Raw genomic sequence first — 18104 nt, 5'->3', positions numbered from 1 at the left:
ATGAATGACAAAATTATAGATAATTATTAAAGTTTAGTTTCAAATTCTCCTAGGTTCCCCTTTCTATGACTTTGGACATTTGTATCTCTCTGAAAATATTTATCTAGACTTGAACATTAGTCAGAGAAGTTAGCACCAGCCACTAGCCACTGCTAAATTGTGTGTGTGTGTGTTTGTGTGTGTGTGTGTGTGTGGTGTATCTTGACACTTAGGTCAATAATAACTAGATTTAGCTTTCATATCCAACTTCATAAGAATAGAAAATATTAGAGACTCTCATTTCATTAATGAGGTATCAGTTGGGGTCCTGTAGAGTAACAATGTACAGAATGAACTTCTCTATATACATACAGAAAGAGGAATTATGACAATGACTTACAAACTGCAGTCCAGCTAATCCCACAATAGTTAAAGCCAGTACTTACTTAATCCAAAAGTCTAGAAGTCTCAGGTGTCTTCAGTATATATGCTGGACTTCTGAACAAGTAGGCTCTACTGCCAGTGAAGTGATCCACTTGCTATCAAGTTGAGGGCAAGCAGGCAAAGAACCAGAGTTTCCGTCTTCATGTGCTTGTATAGGCTTATAGTAGAAGGCGTGGCCCAATTAGAGGTGTGTCTTGTAGCCCCAAGATCTGGATTAAAGGTGTGTGTGTTTTCCTACTGCAAAAATCTGCATTTGAACTGGGTCTACCTAATTCATGTCAAGCAAAATTCTTCTAAAAGTTGTGCCCTGCTGTTTTGTATTTTACTAAGTTCCTGAAGTTGTCCTATTGGGAACATAAATGGACATCACAACTGTATTGAGCATACTTTGGTCAATATTCCATAAAAAGGATGAAGTCAGTCTCTGTCCAGATATTGTTTACACTTGTGATAGTGTTACACTCATCCCTTCCAGGAACATAATCAGGGAAGGGTGTTGTCTCTACCTTGTCAGAGGTCTGAGTCTTCACAGCATGGAAGACAAGAGGAAGATCTCGTATATGTTGTGCAGGAAGCAGAGCCATGAAGCTGTGAATGTGGGATTCTTTCTGCCTTTTATTCCAAACAGACCAGTAGTCTGTGTGATGGCTCCTCCCAGTTTTGTTAATGGTCTTATACTTTTCCCTCAGAGAATCCTCCTTGGAAATACTTTCCCAGATCTAACTGAAGGTGTGGTTTATGACCATCAGGGAGGTTTTCAATTCAATCACAGAATTCAGGTACTCAGCACCTCATGTTCCGCATTCTCCATTGGTGAATTCAGTCTTCTTCAACCTTAGAACTGACGATTCCTCTGCTGGGCCTTAGTAGTAAGAGATTATTCAGGTTTCAAAAGGTGCAGCATATGGTCTACATTACCCTAGATTGTGCTTTGTGATGTTTCCCATTCTGTAAAGTGAAGTTTGAAATGGAACCTACATCTCTTTTTTCTGCTCAGTTCTTCACATCTTGGAGAGATTCACTCAGCCTACAGAATACAGAAATAGTTCCTGTGATTCAATCAGCTCAGCAGTTACAAGCCTAGATCTCTTGTGAGTCTGGCTCCTATGTTGCTCATCCCTCAGTACAGCATAAATCAGTCAATTGGCTTTGATACTTTGACTTTTGGCTCCTCAGTTAGATTTCAAGAGTGTCTCTACTAAGTGGTTTCCAGGTGGCTTTAAGGTTAGGGTAACTGGTACTCCTTTTCTCAAATCTGTCCCTTGAATTTTTGCAGGTGATCAATTCAAGTCACCTCCTTTGTAAGCAATGTGCTCCTAATTTTGCATCCTGTGCAGAAAAGAGCATGCCTCAGGAGAGTGGGAGCAGCCTCTTACAGGAGAGCTGCAATCCTCTGGAGCAGGAAGCGTGGGCTCTGATCATAAAGGTTCTCATTCTTTGAGTGAGAAAAGGGAAGGTGCACTTTGTGGGATGGTTCTCTTTGGGAAGTGAATGCCAAAGGAATTCAGGTTGTAATAGCACGATCATGGGATGCTCAGAAACTACCATGAGATGACTCCATGCAAGAGAGCTTTATGAGAAGAGGGAGTGAACTGGAGATCCAAGTCTCACTGACACAGCAGTAGAGAAGTGGGATCTTGAGCTCTGAGTGTGCAGGGTGTTTAAAGGGAAAGATTGCAAGTAGGAGATTTACTTGAAGGCAAGCATTGGGGTGGGGTGATATGTTTCCATGACAGAAAGTATCTGGGTTCATGCCTTGATGTTACAGGATTGAGTAAAAGCCATAGGGGAGAGGTGACTCTTTACATAAGCACAATTGCCATTCTTCTAAACTACATCTGAAATTTTGGGGAGAATACTCCCAACTGATTCTCATTAATTATTGCCAGGGAGATTGTCTCTATTTTTTTAATAAACATTTATTCTGTGATATTTCCTGGAGGCCATTGCTAGAAGAGCTAAATTTGTTTTCTGCCAGGTGCACATTGTGTGATATTTCCTGATACTTGAGTTCAGCCCCCAATCAAGATGGCTCCTCATTTCAAAATGGAGTCATTCAGGATAACTTTAACTCTTCATTCCCCCCCCTTTCTTGTAAATAAAGAGGCCAATCTTGGGCTCTTACATTCCTTGCTCAGCTTCTAACTGTCAGTACTGTGTTCTCATTACCATCAACTGTAATCTTTGCCTAATATATCCTAAGAACTTGTTAAGCAAGCATGATCCAAAACTGACCAAAAGCATTGCAGTATTGCAGTACTAGTTTCTGCTCCAGCTAAGTATGTCCCCAAGATAATAGCTAATGTCAGGGCCCCCCCTTTGACTTAGCATTTCAGCCTGTAGGTAGGATTTTGGGCCAGTGGTCTCTTCTTCTAAAATGTATTCAATGTGACAATAGGACCTTTGGCATCAGGGGCTAGGGAGGCTGAAATGCCAGCCAAAGCCTGGGAATGGGGTGGTCCTCAGAAGCCTCTGTTTAGTTGCTGATCTGTCTGAGGAGGTAGTGAGCAATCAAGTCAGCTTCTAGCAAGTTCAGATGTCAGATGTCAGTTTGCAGTCTCAACCAGGTGAAAATCTGCTGAGGCAAATTCAAACTAGACACAAAAACTAAAAATTGTCTAATAAATGCTAAAATTTAGAGTTTGCTAAAGGAAATATATAAAAAGACTCAGAAAAATAAGATAAAACTGCATCCAATGGAATGAGTGCCAATTCTTCTTAGCTATTTCTTTAGCAACCTTTATAAAAATTTAAATGTGTCCATGGTCTGAAACTTTAACATTTTAATTGTGGGTACAGCTGTTTGTAATCAGCACCAATGGAGCTTGGCCATTTTTTATACACTCAGCATTTACTTTTCGTCCCCATCTCCACGTTACACTGAAAATTTTGGCAGATATACATTAATGGCTTTAGTATTAAACTCTGAATGCTTGGGCTTTCCTTAACAAAACAACTAGAAGAAATAAATTTAAAATTTTCCTAAATCCTGTATCAAAGTCCACCTCCAAAATCACATATATTAAAAATACCATAGTAAAATCTCTGGCTTTTGGGGTCCAATAAACTTTTTCGACAGAAAATCTGAGCATGATGAAATGCATCTTTAAGTCTATCTCCAGAAGACAACCAAAAGAAAATTAAAATTTCAAGATTGTGACTGGAAAATAAGCAGTCAGTGTTCCATCACTCTATCCTAATTTTATTAATCAATATTATAAGCCTATCCTTCTGAAGTCTTATAACAATATAAACATATCAATAGCAAAGAAGGGGGTAGAAATCTGAAACATTTCCTTAAAATTTTATTTAGAACCTTTCATTACTTTTTTAACTCTGAAATTTTTCTCCAGATCCTTAAATTTTATATAATTTGTATATATTTTTATCCAGCTATATATAATAAAATAAACAACTAACATGAAGCTTGTAAGGAAAACAAAACTGTTTTCCTTTTCAAATAAAAGTCCTACTACTGTGATGTCAGGTTCACTGGACCCTCAGAGAGCACCAGGAGATGACTCAATGCAATTGCAAGACAGCTTTATTACAAGATCGATTAAACTCAGGACCCAAGTCTCATTAACACAGCAGTAGAGAAGTCAGACCCTGAGCTCTGAGTGAACAGGGTTTTTAAAGGCAAAGTCTGTGATCAGGGGGCTTCCATGGCAGCAAGCAGGGACCATAAGCCTTGCTTTTACAGAATTGGGTAAAGTTTAGCAGGGTGGGGTGACCTTTTCTGAGGCACACAATCACAATGCCTAAGGCAATTTATCACAATGGCTCTTTTTCTAAACCATATCTGTAACATTAGGAAGAATTTTCCCACCTGATTTCCAACTAATTCCCATTGTTTATTGCTATGGTGCTTGTCTCTATTTTCTATGAAGTATTTATTCTGTATTATTTCAATCAGATACAATATATAGAAGGGCTAGCAAATCTTACTCATCCTATGATATTGCATTAAGACTGAACAGCAAAAAAGCATAAAGGATAAAAGTTTCATTTAGCACTAAATGGAAAACTAAACACAGCTGTCAACCTTAGCAGAGGTGGACAGTTCTCGCCATTTCAAACCTATTGGCCTGAAAGAAACAGCATTAAATCATCTATATAGGAACTGGCAACTAGGGATATATTTTTATAATAACTAACAAGGACTTGAATATACCCCTATAAAACCCTGGGCTAACATAGAGCTGCAAAGAAGAACAAAAAACAACAAGAACAACAACAACAACCCATTTTGTTTGGAAGAAACATTAGTCTTTTAAATTAAGAGCAACATATCTTACAGTTCTCTCTCAGATCATGCTTGCAGGTGTGAAAAAACAAAGCAAATACAGTTCATACCTTCTATAACATTCCATAATACCTTCAGGTTAGCCTTTCCCCAGCCCAGTTCTTTTTATTTTAAGATATTTTTCTTGATTTTCAGACAATGTAAAAATTTTCATCAGAAGTGTTTTCATTATTTTATCATTCTGATATAATACATTATAAACAGTGCGATTTTTTAATTGACTCATATTGTATGGCTTGGTTTCATTTGGTAAAATTAACAAAATAAATACCAAAGTCTTTTGTTCTTCCCCAAAGTATTGAGAAAGTGTTCCAAGTTCTCTATTTGAATGCCCAAGGTCATTCATTGTCTAAAATGCCTGATGAACTGGCATTCATAGGGAAATATTTTCTTCTCTGATAAGAAGGGGAGGGGAAAATGTCGGGTGAGTAGGCACTGGGAGAAGAGAATAAAAGGGAAAAAAGAAATCGTAAAGTTAACTTATTAATTAGTTAAGTAATTAATTCGATAATTCAAAGGTAAAAAAAGAGACAATCAAAAATTACAGGCGGTAAATAAATACCTTGAAGAAAGCCATAAAGCCAAACCAAAAAACCAACAAACAAACCATTAGTAACAACAAAAACATTGTTGTAGAAACTCAATAAAACTCTTGAATAACTAAAAATGGAAATAGATTCAATTAAATGAAAACAAACTGAGGGAACTCTAGAAATGGAAAATGGAGTAAGTGAACAGGAAATATAGAAACAAGCATTACCAACAGAATAGAAGATAAGGACTAGAGATCTCAGGTACTGAAGATACAATAAAAGGAAATGAAAACGTTAACTCCAAAAAAAATTTCCTGAGTCAAAGCATCCAGAATTTCTTGAACATTATGAAAAGAACAAACTTAAGAATAATAGGACTTGAAGGAGCAATGAATCCCAGCTCAAATTCCCAGAAAATATTTTAAACAAAATCATATAAGAAACATCCCCCTGAAGAGCCTTGAACTCATTGGCACAGGATACAACTTCCTGAACAGAACACCAACAACACAGTCTCTAAGACTGACAATCAATAAGCAGGTCCTCATGAAACTGAAAAGCTTCTGTAAAGCAAAGGATACTGTCATCAGAACAAAACAATAACCTACAGATTGGAAAAGGATCTTCACCAGCCCTGTATCTGACTGAGGGCCAATATCCAGAATATAAAAAGACATCAACACCATAGTCGCATGGCAGCCCTACTTTTTAACCTACTGAGATGGCAGAAGAGGAACTGGAAACTTTGAACACTTTTGTTATTCGTCAATTTTTATTAAATAGACTGGCTGTTTTTTATTTATTGAGTCTGTCCTTGACATTTTTGTATGCATTCATAGTGTGCAGTGTTCATTCTCACCTATTTTAATGCAGCAATAAAGATCCTCTAACAATGGCCACAGCAAAGCTGGAACAGGATGGTTAAATGAATATTGAAAGTTTGGACAGTTAAAAAAATATGTTTTCTCTATTTTTTTTGCTGTTATAACTAAAGTTTTGTTATTTCTTTTAAAAGTAAAGTCAAATCATTAAAAAAAAGTTAAACAGCGACAAATTACTGTCATCGGCCTGCAATGAAACCTGGATACCACTTGAGTGAGGGCTGGGGGGAAGGAGACAGGGCAACACAAAGAGGGACACTAAGTCTAGGCTCTGATCCAGGTGTCCTTTACTGAAAGTCAGGTTAACACTTAAGTAGCAGGAAAGTACAAGCAGTTTCTCACGGAGGCAATTTTACTTAGCCAAAACACAGAGGGCTCACTCAAGGTTACACAGAACCTGCTGTCTGGTTACCATGATTGCATGGAATTTATTGTCTAGTTCTCAGGGTCAGAGCCCTCTGCTGTAGAATTGCCAGGGTCAATCTCTGAGAGACCAAGCTTTAGATAGGAACCAGGGCCAAGAGGCCGAATTCCACTGCTGAGATGCCCACTCTAGTTTGCCATTATCTTCAAATGGGCTGCCACACATTAAGTAATCCAATTAAAATATGTGGAAAAGAGCTAAACTGAATTTTCTGTAGAGGAATATAGAATGGCAGAGAAACACTTAAAGAAATGCTCAACATCCTTAGCCATCAGGGAAACAGAAATCAATATAAACCTCAGATTTCACCTTACTCCCATCAGAATGGCTAAGATCAAAAACTCAACTGAAAACACGTGCTGGAGAGGATGTGGAGAAAGAGGAACCCTACTCCATTGCTGGTAGAAACGCAAACTTGAACAACCATTTTGGAAATCAATCTGGTGCTTTCTCAGATAAATAGGAATAGTGTTACCTCAAGACCCAGCCATACCATTCCTAGGCATATATCCAAATGATGCTCAAGTATACATCAAGGACATTTCCTCAACCATGTTCATAGTGTAAGACCTGGGGTCTCACAGCTCAGGAGTTCAAGTTTGTGCCCTTCCCAGAAACTCCCACAGACCATGCTACTCATTGCAAAAGCAAGAGGTTTATTTTAACCATTGCACAATGGGGTCATTTCTGCTTGGTCAACAAAGAGTGGCACTGGGAGACAAAGTCATTTAGGTTTTTAAAAGAAAAATTGCAGGAAATTTGAAGTCGCAGGTTTGTCATTGGATGAGGAAGCTATAAAGTAAGATAATTGGTTAGTCTTAGGTGCTCAAGCTTGGCCAGTCCTGCCAAGTGTGGATGCAGCTGCAATTGAAGGTGGGGGTGGTTAGCTCATCCTTGAATATTGGGGCTGCAGACTCTTGGCTGGAGGTCAGAAACTACTCAGAAGTTTGCGTTGGTTACTAAGAAACACTATGTCAAAGACAAGGTTCTGGTTGTTCTTTTTGCTGAGTGAAGCTCATTGCTTGCTCACTTTTTAAAATATCTGTCCTCACAGATAGGGTCACATTTCTCTGTTCTCTGGAAAGGTACTAAGAGGCTTTAGCTTAACCTGGACCTAGAACTCAAAACTATAGGCTTTAGAAGACATACAGGTTACAAAGTTAGTCTAACCTTTCATTTTCCCCCTTCTATTTGTAACTGCTTCAATCATGAGGCAGCTGAAGAGTGAGAATTTTATCTTATGATTTTTTTTCCTTTTGACTCAACATTTCAGCCTGTAGAATGGGACAATGGGCCGAATATCTGTCTTCTGAAGTTTCTTCAGTTCTGATGATTGGATCGTTGATATCTCAGTTTGAAAGAGGCTGAAATTTTTGGTCAAAAGTTGGGGAGAGTACATGGGTATTTACCTTAGTCTGTAATTATCTGGGTTAAAACGTTAAAGAAACAAACAAAGTAGATAAGGGTCCCATTCCTTGAGTGGGCAGGGGGGTTGCTTTTAACTGAATATTAAGATTTTTTACAATCTTTAGAGCTCCTGCCCAAGATACTAGAATCTTACTTTGATGCCAAAATCATGACCTTTTGTCTAATCATAAGTTTTTCCCAATTTAGTAAAGATTACTAGGAGCCAGTCAAAGGCTGATCAATGAAGCAGTCCTTAACAGTCTCTGGTTACTTGATCCGATTGAAGAGATAGGGAGCAGTCATGTTGGCTTCCAAGTCCAGATTTCAGCTTGCAGTCCATAGCTGATCCCAGAAATAGAGTCAACCATGTGAAAATCTGCTGAGACAAATTCGGACTAGAGACAGAAGTTAAGATTTGTCTGTTAAATCAGAAAAGTGAGGAATGCCAACACCAGGAAAAAACTTATCTAAGATCCATTTGAGCTATGCCAGATCCAGGTCTCATGATTTGATTTTTATAAACTCATATGAATTTTTGGTATACAAAAGGAAATATATATCTTTAAAAACTCAGAAAAGTAACATATCAGCAAGTCTAATACAACAACATTTTGAGAGTAACAGGTAAAACTATATCCAACAGAATGGGTACCAGTCAGCTGTTTGTTTTATATCTTTTATAAACAACTTAAGTGTGTCCATGTGGCAGCCTTTTTGGAGTTAATGGCATCTGAACAGTAGAATTCAGCCTCTTGGCTATTTTTCAAAGTCCAGTCTCTTATAGACTGACCTTGGTGGTCCTACAGAAGACTGTTCTGACCCTGAGAAACCCCGGGCAACCATAGTAACCAGACAGCAGGCTCTGTGCAATCTTGAGTAAGCCCTCTTATATTTGGGCTAAGTAAAATTGCCTGCCTGAGAAACTGCTTGTACTGTTCTTTTTTTTTTTTACTACAGTGTTAACCTGATATCCATTAAATCGACACTTTGAAATGTAGATAAACATTTTTTACATTTTTATAACCTGAACTCTTATATCCTCAGATCCTACATAAACTTTATATTTTTTATTTAACTATTATCATAAGACATTGGCAACTGATGTAAAGCCTGTGAGCAGGGCAAAACTGTTTTTTTGTTTTGTTTTGTTGTTTTGTTTTATATAAAAGATATTGTACCTAGTAGTTTTAACTAACTAGTGAACTGTCCAATGAGCTGATAGTGAACCTAATTGTCTGTTCTTTAGCTGCCAAGCTACCATTAGCTAAGCCTAGCCCTCCAGCCTAGCCATCAATGTGAACAGAGACCTGAGAAGGATAAATTATGAGCTAAGTAAATGTACCAATCAAAATGACAGAGATGACTAGTTAGTCCATCACCTTGGCAGTGTCCCTGGCTCCTGTGGTCTCCTGCTTCCTGAGCAGAGGCAGTCCAGCCATCAGGCATAGAGGATGAGAAGCTTCTTCTGTGGAAAGAATGAACACGAGAGATTGACCTCACCTTGCGTCTCGCAATGTGAAAGAATAGCTCTCCAGGTGTCCATGGCTTTGTCCACACGTTTGGCTGGGCACTAGTAGTAGGCCAGTTGAGGCAGTATTTCCCAGTGGTTAGCATACCATAATCCACAGTTGCAGACATTTTCCTACAAGTGGACAATCAGTAACTTCCATTTTTCTCTGGAGGGATTGAGCGAAGTCATTAGCAGTCCAGTTTTCTCATCAGAAGCCAATGACCAAAGAAAATGGTGTTTGAAATTATACTAGAATGGGTTTGATGAAGAAAGCAGAGATTACCTTTTAGTTTACCTGGCATTGCTCAGCTGTCCAAAGAGCCCCACTTGGGCAAAGTTCCAGTTTTGGATTTTAGATGAGAATGGGGAGAAAAGAAATAATGTGGAGAGCCAAAATGTCAAGGGTTTCCTGCCATACCAACACTGGGGATTCAAAAAGTTCATCCCTCGAGAGTTCCTCCTGTCCCAGGAGCAATGGCTACTACCTGATGGCAGGCTCACACTCTTTTGCAAGGTGAGTGTGGGCCAAGATGTCATCAGCCTTTCTCGACAGACATCTGTAATCAAGATTCCAAGGTGCTCTTTGACAGATGAGCTGGGAGCACTGTGGGAGCATTCCCTCTTCACAGACTGCTGCCTCTTGGTATCTGGTCAGGAATTCTGGGCTCACAAGGCCATCTTAGCAGCTCGCTCTCCAATTTTCAGAGCCATGTTTCAACATGACATGGAGGAGAGGAGAAAGAACAGAGTTGAGATCAAGGACCTGGAGCCTCAAGTCTTCAAGGAGATGATGGGCTTCATTTACACAGGGAAGGCACCAAACTGCCACACCATGGCCACTGGTGTGCTGGCAGCTGCTGACAGGTATGGCCTGGAGGGCCCTCTGTAGAGACCTCTGTGTGGAGAATGCCTCTCACACTCTCATCCTGGCTGACCTCCACAGTGCAGAGCAGCTGAAAATGCAGACACTGGATTTCATTAGAGTTCATGCTTCTGAGGTTTCTGAGACCTTGGGTTGGAAAGTCTTGGTGGATTTCCATCCCCACTTGCTGGCTGAACCATTCCATGCCCTGGATTCTGCACAGAAGACTTTCCTGGAACCCCTTCTCAAATGCCTGAAGAGATAGATCTTAGCACCTGCTTCCTTGTGACCTCCACCTGTCTTCCTGAAGCAGCAGTCACTGTTACCAGAAACTCCCAGGTAGACTATGGTACTTCTGCCATGTTTAAAGTGAATCTTGGGAAGCACAACATTGTGGCTAAAGATATCAAAGAGCTGGAAAGAAGGTGGAATGGTGGTCAGGTGGACAGCCCTAGACTCTGGTTTATTCTACCTCATGCCTACTTGTTGCTGTACTGGTTTGATAGTTGTCCCATGACTTGGAAACTGAGATTGAACTCGGTTGATTGCAACAAACACATCTAACAGGGGTTCTTTTAATGAAACATTTCTGGATTGGACTGAGCATAACCCATGACCACGGGATCAGAACAATGGGGAAAACAAACATGAATCTGTTATGATATGAGAAGGGACAGACAAAGACGACTTTTTTTTAAAGCTCAGTTTGTAAGGACAAGGGTGATAACTCAGTTGGGAAGAGCACCTGTTGCTCTTTCAGAGAACACCTGGGTGCTTCCCAGCAAACACAGAAGAGGTTTCGACCATCTGTAACTGGACATACACAGGCTCTGAGGCACTTTCTTGCCTCCAGCGGCACATACATCTCTGTATACCAACCCTTAGAAATAAAATATAAAATTAATAAAAATGATGAAGTCAGTTTTGAGTTTCTCTAGTTTTTATGTTTAAGGAAGTGAAGTTTAGTGCATCCAGCTCTGCTCAGCTGTGGGTGTTTGTGCAGATTCCTCAGTTTCCCCGCCCCGTTAAAACACTTTCTTCTCTTTCTTAGCACTCGGTGTCTACTGTTGCAACTCATTTTTACTTCCTTTATTTCTTACTTACTTACTTAATTAATCATTTGCCTTTGCATCAGGATGTGAACTTACACTACCTCCTCCAATTTAAGCCTTTATCTTTACTTCCCCCTCTCTTTCTTCCCCACTCACTTTATTCCCAGTAAAGGGTAGACCTACATGCATATTAATCAGCCTTGAAATGTCAAGTAGGACTGGGCACATCTCTTATTTAGGCTAGACCATGCAGTCCAGTTAGAAGAAAGTGATCCAAAGGCAGGCAACAAAGAAGCTATACTCCCATTGTTAGGGAATTCCTATGATGACCAACCTGCACATCTGCTACATGTGTATTCGAGTTCTGGGTGTAGCCCATACATGTTTTTTGCTTGGTGGTGCAGTCTCTGTGAGCACCCATATGCCCAGGTTAGTTGATTCCCTAAGCCTTCTTCTGCTGTCTTTCACCCCTTGGCTCCCTCAAACCTTCCTCCCACTCTTCCACAACACTCCTGGATATTGGCCTCTTAATTGCCTGTTGGTCTCTGCATTTGTTTCCATCTGCTACTGGATGCAGCCTTTCAGAAAATATTTATGCTAGGCTTCTGTTTGCAAGCACATCTATGTTTCAGTAACAGTATCAGCGGGTGGCTCTCTCTCATGGGATGGCTCTCAAGTTGGTCTGCTCATCAGCTAGGCATTCCCTCAATCTCCACTCCACTTGAATCCCTACACTTCTTGTTGGTGAGACACATTTAAGGTTGCAGCTTTTATGAGTGAGTGGGTCTCTCCCTCCCTCCACTGAGCATTCCCCATGGATACTGTGGGTTTCCATATCCCTAGCTTCAAGGAATCTCAGCTAGGGTTATCCCCCATAGACTCCTGGGAGCCACCCCTCTCTCAGAGATGCCCCATCTTAGCAATTTTTCACCTCTCTCAAGGTCCTTCCTTTTTAGTCCACAACCTGTATCCCCCTAACATGATCCCACTATTGTTTCCCTCCCAAACCCCTCTCCCACCTACCTCTCTCCTTCCACCTCATTCAGTTTCCATTTTATTGTCATTCTAAGTGAGATTGAAATATCCTACCTTAGGCCCTCCTTGGCTTCTTTGGGTCTGTGGATTGGAGTATGGTTATCCTCTACCAAATGGCTAATGCCCCCTTATAAGTGAGTACATACCATGATCCCTTCACTTGTGGCAATTTAACTACTGTAATAAAATACACATGATGTCTCCTCTTGTTAAAAACTTGATTACGTCTGGAATTAACTCATGCCGAAAACTGGAGCATCAGCCTGTAAGAAAGTTTTTGCTTAACTTCAAGTTGGTAGATCCACTTTGAATACTGACTTGGAGGTCCAAAGACACATTTGATTCAATCCTGGAAACAAGAAGACACACACCTTTAATCCGGGTCTTGGTCATGGGAGACACATCTTTAACTGGGCCACACCTTCTCCTGCAAGCCTAAATGAGGACATGGAAGAAGGAAGCTTTGTTCATTCCCCTGCTTGCCCTCATCTTGCTGGCAATCCCAACTCTTCACTGGCATTGCAGCCTCCTTCTTCAGCATTCCAGCATACACTGAACAACCCGAGATGTCTAGCCTACTGGACTTAACAACTCACTGGCTTCCTGGACTTTCTGTGCCCAGTTAGCCATCAGTGGATTACCCTGACCGTAGCGGGTAAGTCATTCTCCTTAATCCTCTTTGTAGTATATAAGTATGTATATATGTTTATGTATACATATGCATATACACATACATAAACATATACACACTAATTCTGTAGGTACTGTTAATCTACAGGACTCTGGCAAATACAACATGTTTTGAAGGAAGAATGTATTGAACATAGAAAACACTTCAAAAGTTGTGTATAATAGCCAAAAGTAGTTACCATTTGACCTAAGATTCTATACAGAGAAGTCATTGGAGTGATGTGAGAATCGTTAAGGGACTGGCTGGACTGTCTTCTCTGAAACTAATACTGAAATCTGGATAGTAAATTACAGAGAGATTCCAGTCTCATCAAAGAGGGAAGAAAGCAGAGAGCACATTCTAAGATTCTACAGTATCTGTAATTGTGTCCTACATGTTAAAGGGAAAACAATCTTGATTCTTTGTTTGGGGCCAAGTTGAAACTTCAAACTGCCTCCAGCAGAAATGTCAGATGACCTGGCAGCTGAGAATTGTTGCTCCATGCAGATCACCATCCAGACATTTTCCTACAGGTGGATCATCAGCAACTTCTCCTTTTTCCTGGAGAGCATGAGGGAAGCCATTGAATGTGTGACTTTCTCATCAGGAGCCAATAACAAACTCCAATGGCTTTTGAGAGTACACCCCGGTGGGAGCGATGAAGATAGCAAAGATTACCTGTCAGTTCACCTAGTGTTGCTCCACTGTCCAAAAAGCCCCATTTGGGTGAAGTTCAACTTTTAGATCATAAATGCTGAAGGAGAGAAAACCCAAGGACTGTGGAGCCAAATTGTCCTTAGGTTTCTGCCAGGCAGCAACTGGAGATTCAAAAAGTTTATCCTGAGAGATTTCCTGTTGTCCCAGGCAGAACTCCTTCTCCCTGAGGACCACCTGATTCTCCTATGCAATGTGTACATGGTTCCAAGCTCCTGCAGCATTCCAGGACAGAACACAACATCGGCAATCAAGGTTCCAACCTGCACTCTGATGGATGAGCTAGGAGAGCTATGGAAGAATTCCCTCTTCACAGACTGCTGCCTCTTGGTATCTGGTCAGGAATTCTGGGGTCACAAGGCCATCTTAGCAGCTCACTCTCCAGTTTTCAGAGCCATGTTTCAACATGACATGATAAACAGGCGAAAGAACCAAGTTGAGATCAAGGACCTGGAGCCTCAAGTCTTCAAGGAGATGATAGGCTTCATTTACACAGGGAAGGCACCAAACTGCCACACCATGGCCACTGGTGTTCTGGCAGCTGCTGACAGGTATGGCCTGGAGCGCTTGAAGGTCATGTGTGAGGATGCCCTCTGAAGGAACCTCTTCGTGGAGAATGCTGCTCTCACTCTCATCCTGGCTGACCTCCACAGTACAGAGCAGCTGAAAATGCAGGCACTGTATTTCATTACAATTCATGCTTCTGAGGTCTCTGAAACCTCGGGGTGGAAGGTCATGGTGGATTTCTATCCCCACTTGCTGGCTGAAGCATTCCATGCCCTGGCTTCTGCACAGAGACCTTTCCTGGAATCCCCTCTCAAACACCTGAAGAGAAAGATCCTAGCACCTGCTTCCTTGTGACCTCCACCTGTGTTTCTGGAACAGCAGCCACTGTTGTTACCAGCAACTCCAAGGTAGGCTATGTATTGCTGCAGCATTCACAGTGAGTCTCGGGAAGGATAGCATTGTGGCTTAAGATTTCAAACAGCTGGAAGAATGTGGAATGCTGTTCTGGTGGACATGTCTGGACTCTGGTTTATTCTATTTCATATCTATTTTGTTTCCCTACTGGTTTGATATTTGTCTCATTAGTTGCAAACTGAGATTGAACTTAGTTGTGTGCAACAAACACATCTCAACAGGGGTTCTTTAGGCTGAAACATGTCTGGATTAGATTGATCTGAATCCATGACTGATGGATCAGAACAAAGGAAAAAACATCCATGAACCTGTAATGATATGAGAAGGGACAGGCAAAGAAGACTGTTCTATGAGATAAGTTTGTAAGGACAGGAGTGATAACTCAGTTGGGAAGAGCACCTGTTGCTCATGCAGAGGACACCTGCACACTTCCCAGCATATACAGGAGAAAGTTTATCCATTTGTAACTGACCATACACAGGATCTGAGGCACTTTCTTGCCTCCATGGGCTCATACATCTCCATATAGCAAATGTTACAAATAAAATATAAAATCAATAAAAGCACTGAAGTGTTTTGTTAGTTTCTTTGGTTTATACGTTTAGGAAATTCAAGTTTAGTTCATCCAGCTCTGCTCAGCCATGGAGGTTTGTATAGACTCCTCAGTGCTCCTTTCCTATTAAAACCCTTTCTCCTTTTTCTTAGCACTTGGTGTCTACTGCATCAACTACTTTTTTCTTCATTACTTATTTACTTAATTAATCAATTGGCTTTACATCAGGATGTGAACTAACCCTACCTCTTCCTCTTTAATCCCCTAACTATACCACCTCCTCCCTTGCATCCCTACCCACTTGATTCCCAGAGAATGATAGACCACTGATGGATAGCAACCCCTTGGAATGTCAAGTAGGACTGGGCACATCTTCTATTGAGGATAGATCAGGCAGTCCATTTGGAAGAAAGTGATCCAAAGGCCGGCAACAAAAAACCTCTACTCTCATTGTTAGGGAATCCCTCTGATGACAAACTGCACATCTGGTCCATGTGTGTAGGGGGGTCTGGGTCCTGCCTTGCGTGCTATTTGTTTGGTGGTTCAGTCTCTGTGAGTTCCCAAAGACCTAGGTTAGTTGATTCCCTATGCCGTCTTGTGCAGTCCTTGTCCCTTCTGGCTCCATCAAACCTCCTTCCCCTCTTCCACAAAAGTTCCGGAAATTGGCCTATTAATTGACTGTAAGTCTCTGTACCTGTTTCCATCTGCTGTTGGATGAAGCCTTTCTGAAGACAGGCTTCTGTCTGCAAGCACATCAAAGTTTCATTAAAGTGTCAGGGGTTGGCTCTCTCTTGGATGGGACTCAAGTTGGTCTGCCCTGGCTTGCCATTCCCTGAATCGCCACTACACTTTAATCCCTACACTTCTTATACAGGAGACACATTTCAAACAGAAGGTTTTGTGAGTGAGTTGGTGTCTCCCTCTCTCCACTGGTAGTTCCACCTGGCTACAGGAAGTTGTCAGTGAAGACTCCATACACTTCACTACTATATATCTCTGTTAGGGTGTCCCTATAGCCTTCTGGTAGCTTCCCCTGTCTCAGAGAGGTCTACTGCCCACACCTATTTCCATCCTAGCACAGGTCCATCCTCTCCCATCACCCTCCTACCCTACTCTCCCTTTACCTGATCTCCATTCCTGCTAAATCTCCACACCCCTTTTCATCCACTTTCTTCATTATATCTACTTCAGATGTCTATTTTTAACTCTTTGAGTGGGATTCAAATATCCTCTTTGGGGTCCTCTTTGGATTCTTTGGGTTTGTGTATTATAGCATGGTTATCATATACTCTATGGGCAATAATTATGTTGTTGAATATTAATTTTTTAATATTGGTTTATGTTTTAGCTATACAGTAGTTATTCCTAACCCAGCTGTATACCAAAATCACCATACAGAGACTAGGATTTATTTAATTAACATAGAGCACAATGCTAGGCAATAGTTAGTCCATCATAAACCTCCAAACCCACATCGTTTCCTCCCATTCAGATTTGCCACATTATACTTGCTGTTCCTCATAGCTTAATTCCAGGTTCATCTCTCCTATGGTTCCAAGTTTTGTCCTTCTGATCTCTCCTCTCAGACTCCTCTCACTTGCTTCTTTCTCCTCCTTCTCAGACCCGGATGTTCTACCCTATTCTCTCCATTGCACAATATTGGAGAGAATTTTATTCACAATACAGAGAACAAATGGTAGCATATTTACACAAACTTGAACAGGTGATGCTTAGAATCCCAATGTGATGTTTACATCCCAATGTAATGTTCAGATTGAAACCACATGCTGGTGTAGAGAGATCTGCATTTTAATGAACAAGGGTAATTGTGTACATTCCACAAGAACATTATACCAACATATATCCTTTCAAGTGAGCACAACCATGTGTGTCTTTCTGGGTCTCAGTTACTTCACTCGGGATGAAATTTCCTTGTCAGTCATGTTATCCAGGCCCTTCTTGCTTTTGGAGGCTCCAGTGAGAAGTTGGGTCTGCCCTTTAATGTGTTACTTGGTCTTTTGTCCTTGGACCTATTCATATTCTTTCCTTTTCTTTACATCTAGTGTTTTGATTATCGTGTGGCATGGGAACTTTCATTTTTGGTCCAATTAATTTGGTGTTCTGGATGCTTCCTGTATCTTTATCTGTATCTCCCTTGGGTTAGGGGACTTTTCTTATATGATTTTGTTTACAATATTTCCTGGGCCTTTGAGCTGGGATTCTCAGGTCCTTCTAGTCCTATCATTTTTAAGAGTGCTCTTTTGATAATGTCCAAGAAATCCTGAATGAATTGAGTCAGGAAATTTCTTTTGGATTTGACATTTTCATTTTCTATTATAATATCTTCAACACCTGAGCTCTCTAGTCCTTATCTTGTATTTTGTCGGTAATGCTTGTGTCTATATTTCCTGTGCACTTACTCAGATTTTTCATTTCCAGAGTTCCCTCAGGTGGTTTTCATTTTACTGCATCTATTATCATCTTCAGGTCTTCAAGTGTTTTATTGAGTTTCTACAACATTTTCTTTTTGTTGGGTTGGTTTGTTTTTTGGGTTTTAGAGGGTTTTTTTTGCCTTCTTGGCTTTCTTGAAGGGATTTATTTACCTCCTCTGATTTTTTTTATTTCTTTCTTTTCTTTTTTAACTTTTAATGATGTAATTAATTATTTAACTATGTAATTAGTTAACTTTATAATCTCTTTTTGTCCATTTATTCTCTACTCCCAGGGACCACTCACACCCCAAGTTTTCCCCTCCACTCCTCATCAGAGAAGAGAATATTTCCCATGAATACCAGCTGACCCTGGCACATCAA

At 40.6% G+C, this 18104-nt stretch overlaps 2 pseudogenes; both read left to right on the top strand.

Moving 5' to 3' along the window:
* Positions 1-956: 956 nt before the first annotated feature.
* LOC110543955 (TD and POZ domain-containing protein 2-like) lies at positions 957-10611 on the top strand (annotated as a pseudogene).
* A 2951-nt stretch (positions 10612-13562) lies between these two features.
* Positions 13563-14678, top strand: LOC132646037 (speckle-type POZ protein-like; annotated as a pseudogene).
* Positions 14679-18104: the final 3426 nt, after the last annotated feature.

The sequence above is a fragment of the Meriones unguiculatus genome, chromosome 10 (assembly GCF_030254825.1).
Source record: "Meriones unguiculatus strain TT.TT164.6M chromosome 10, Bangor_MerUng_6.1, whole genome shotgun sequence".
NCBI lineage: Eukaryota > Metazoa > Chordata > Mammalia > Rodentia > Muridae > Meriones > Meriones unguiculatus.
This window is presented reverse-complemented; position numbering and strand designations above follow the sequence as displayed.